Source organism: Diplotaxodon limnothrissa, linkage group LG3 (genome assembly GCF_057381915.1).
Source record: "Diplotaxodon limnothrissa isolate DT_005_m linkage group LG3, D_limnothrissa_male_GT1.1, whole genome shotgun sequence".
Taxonomy (NCBI): domain Eukaryota; kingdom Metazoa; phylum Chordata; class Actinopteri; order Cichliformes; family Cichlidae; genus Diplotaxodon; species Diplotaxodon limnothrissa.
The window spans coordinates 47,679,748-47,684,500 of NC_140598.1; positions in this window are offsets into that span (position 1 = coordinate 47,679,748).

The following is a 4,753-nucleotide window of genomic DNA, read 5'->3' on the forward strand; positions in this document are numbered from 1 at the left end:
CCTCACATCCAGCAGTGACACGTCTGAAAACTTCTACAACTTTCTGTAAAGAGAGAGAGTGAAGCAGCAGCACAGCAGATACCAAAGAGCTGAGAAGGAAACAAAGAGGTTTTAAAACTTCTCTCTGCTTCCTTCCTTTTACACAGAAATAACAACTTAACAAGGTCTGACCATGTCTGCCAGATTTTTATGAAAAGGCCTTTAACACACAGACTAAACTGACCAATAGCAGACAGACAGTAAGTTTCATTACACATATGTGAGCTGATTGAGGGTTAAAGAGGAAATGAGGAGAACACAAGTCCAAGACTTGTTTTAAGTGTGAAAAACATTTATTTTATTTAAATATTATTCAAATAATAAAAAAAATAATAATAAAATAATAATATTAATAATAATAATAATCATCATCATCATCATCATCATCTTTGTCATAAACTGTAAGTATTATCAAACATTTGTCTTACATTATTTCAAAGGCTATTTATAATTTTAATAAATATTTCCAAACCTCAAGCACACAGATGTATGAATAAAGGAGAGTAAATATCAATAAATATATTGTTAGATTCTAATATTATTTTATGCCATGTTATACCCCTAATTAAAGATTGTGAATTATTATGTAGTTTTAGTTTGCATTATTCTCCTGAATTAGAAGAAGCTGATAACTATTGCATTAGTTAAACTGATGTGCATTATATTAAACTGTTGATTTATTGTGAATGAATGATATTGTTTTATGATGCATTATACTGCTGAGTTATAAGAAATACTGTTTGCAGAAAGTCATCGCCTTATTTGTCTGATTAGAAGAGAACAGAATATACTGGAGTTTTCTGCCCCATCTCAGCAGGAGCAGATAAACGGGGAGCCAAGGTCGTAGCTTAGGCGCTGTGTGAGAGAAGGCATGTGAATGTTTATGCTTTGTATGATAAGGTGGAGGCACCAGAGGCTATAAAAGTTTGAGCAATGCTCCACCATTTTGAGATTTTGAGGCTGTCTGCATCAGTGTCCATCTCCCACGTGTGTGATCATTAAAAATCATCGTTTGACTCAACCCGACCGGACCAGTGTTGTTATTGTGGTTTTTCTCTTGTCTCCATCCCCAATATTTTGAACCTTAACAATATCTACAGAGTAAAACCAAACTCCCTCTGCCTGCAAGCAGACACTTCTGGAACTAATTAAAGGTGTTTTTAACCCCTGATGTGACCTGTCTGTGCTCCGTCTCTCACCCTAAGACAGCTGGAAGAGGTGTTGCCTTGTAGGTAGCTATAACTGTTATAATTGTATTAATAGCGAAAGACATTGTTTTTAGCGTCCTGTAACCACACAGTGGTCTGATGAGTCTCAGTTTCTGCTCCAACATTCAGATGGTAGGGACAGAATTTGGCAGAACCAAATCAATCAAATCATATTAATTTCACTTTGATCTCCAAACAAACTACATTGATTTCCATGTTTCCTTGTTTAGGCTGTGGGACTGTAACCTCTAAGGTTTACATGTTTCCAGTTTAAAGTTTCAGAGCCTCAGAAATCAACAGCAGCACTGAGACTGGACTCAATGATAAAATAGTTAACAGGAATAAAAATGTTTATTTTACTGCTCTGTGTGCTACATCATCAGATTAATGAGTTTCTACAGCATTCACATCTTGTCCTTTTTTACAACAGTGTTACATTTTAATGTTTTAAGTTTGATATTATTTATAGATCTTTAATCACTATTTAACAATATCTCTGCAGCAGGTGGCACTATGTGTCCCTCCAAACTATCAAAGCGCAGCTGATTCACAGAAGCAGGATTCAGCTTCGAGAGCAGAGTCCTGCAAATGTGTCGACTGTGTAGCCTTTTCATTGGGACAGAGAGGGGGAGGGACTTTCACCCACTCAACACATGCTTTCATGCATCCTCTAAGGTCCTGACTGCACGCTGTTTGAAGTTGATGATGTCAGCGTCTGCTGAATGTTCATTGGTTGGCAAGTGCAGCGAAATATAGCAGGAAAGGAAGAAGCACAAATACACTTCAAAGGTCAACAATGCACACATGCGAGAGCGTAAATCTGGCGTGCGATGGCTCCTTTATGCATCAAATTGTGCCTCAGCTGGAGGAAGCCAAGACAACACTATGGATATCAACACTGATGCAAATGAGTATCTTCATTCTGTTTTAGTATTGATTAACAACACAGTGTAGATATCTAACCCTACTCTAGATCTAATCTCTATGATAATAAAACTACTCTGATATTTTCTATCTCTGACATTTCAATGCAGATGTTTGAATTTCTAAAATCTGATTGTCTTTTGTTAACATTAAAAAGTAAAAATAAAAGTCTAATTATTTATTGAGCATCAAAAAGGAGAGAAAAATAACCATGTCTCAGCATCAGCATTAACGTAGAAGAGAGTAATGAAGTAAAGATAAAACATCATTAGGATCAAACTGACAGAAAATCAAACAAAACAAACTAAATCAGGACATTAGTTTTAAGAGTTTAAGAGTATCTTTCTTTCTCTGTGCATAAAAAGTACGTTTGACACATGAGAAAACATTTTAAACTTATAGTTATAAAAAATGTTATAAAAGTTTAATTTAAAATGTATTAATATATGACCTTAAAGACAATGACAATGAGTCAAGTGCAACAAGCAGCGATGTATCCAACACGATACTCAGACTAAACTGAACCAAGGAACCAGCCAACATTTGTCTGTAACTTTCATAAACATCACAAATATGCTTTGTTCAAACTCTCAGATAAACACTTCAAACCAGTGATACACTCTAATTCTCACACATGAGAAACACTTTCATTAATCAGTGCCATTCAAACAATGTCACAAATGTACTTACACAATAACCCCGTCATGCAGAGCAAAGAGTGCCCCATCCTCACATCCAGAGGTGTTGGACCTCAACACTGAAGAAACCAAACAGCCACTCGATAAACGCACTAAATAACACAGATGTCTCTGTCCCTCGCTTTGCATCCTGTTATGTCATTTTTTCCAAACTCCCGTTTCTGCTTCCATGTCTGTTTCTTCCCTGGTCTGAGTCTCAGGTCTGTGTTTCTTAGTCTGCACGTTTCCTGTTTTATTTTGACAGTATCACGTTCTGTGTTTAGTTTTGCTTCCAGCTGTGTTTCCACTTCCCTCGTCACCCTCATGTGGTGTGAGTTTTCATTCGTTCATTGGCAGGTCATCTTTTCACCGTGGGCCACATTTCTGTTCATCACGAGTCACATCTCAGGCATTCATGTCATTCATGTTGGTGACATTTAAGTTTCATGTTCACTGTCTCTAGTGTTAGTTCTCTCCAGTTTAATTTACTGTTAACATCGTCCTAGTTTCCTTTCGATCTTCATTTATATTGTTGGTCCAACCTAAAGTAAACGTCTCAGTTTTTGTTCATTCCTGTCTCGAACATCTGCTCTTACTCTTACACCACGCACCGGCCACCCAGCCGTGACAAAAAACTTTAAAAACTTTACACTGTTGTGTATTTTTAACTCCTTGAATGAGCCATGATTATGTTTGAACACTGATTAGTCACAACAACAAGCATCATACTGCACTACTATCATACCTGCATTGCTCTAACTTGCCAAGAACCAACACAAATCCTGTGTTTCCTGTCGTTTTCTGCAACTCAGGAGTGATGCCACGCCCGATTTCCAACTTCCAAGTTCGGAGGTATCTGGAATGCAGCACAATGACCCACTTTTCACACCTTGTCTCATGTCATGACACACATAATTAATAGTGGATTCATGACCCTCTTAAGGGACAACTCCCACTATGGTTGTCTGTCTGGGTTCTCTCCAGGTACTCTGGCTTCCTCCCACAGTCCAAAGTCATATATTATTATGTTAACTGGTGATTCAGGTTGTTGCCTGCAGGTGTGAATGTGAACATGAATGGTTGTCTGTCTCTCTATAACCTGTCTAGGTTATCTTTCATATTATGACAGCTACTATAGGCTCCACCCACATTCAGTCCAAAAGGACAGAACAGTGAATACTTTAAAGTGCGGTTACGTTGTGATTGGCTAGGCCCTCCACATGAGCATGTAGTGTGTCTCAGTTTGTCACTCAGGCTATTGTATTAATCATAGTAAAAGCATGAAAACTCAGCCACCATCCTTCATTCTGTCAAACACTTTCTTACAAAGGTTATGATTAAGGTTTGTTGCAGTATCATCTACACAAACTCACCAACATGTTCATATCCAAGTGTTTGATTGTTTAACAGCAGGTGTGTTTTTTCATCCCACCACTTTTCTTTTAGAAAGATAAAATACATTAAAATGTAACTTCCTGTTTTTAGCCTATTTTCAGGTTATATGTAAAAGTTAAGTGCAGAAGTTTCAGTACTTATCAATATTTTAATATTGTAATGCTTCAAGATATAAAGTCTAAAAAGGCCTAAAAACTTGGGGACTCTGTGATTCTGCAGAGTCCAGCAGACAGTTTGGAGTCAAACACTGACGTCATCATCACAGGTGTAGGAACCATTTCTGTAACACCAGCCAAACAGACACATTAGTATCAGTAGGTTTAGATGATTTACTGGCTCCTCTGCTGGTTACAAAGCAGTGATTATACTATGGAGTTTTGTGTTATACTGTGAGGAACTGGCCTGTTTGGAAGTTGCAGTAAGAAGAAAAACATGTCTGTATATGATGTTGTGGACAGAGAGAGCGATGGATGATTTTATTTATTTCAGAGATAAATGAACGTTTACAGC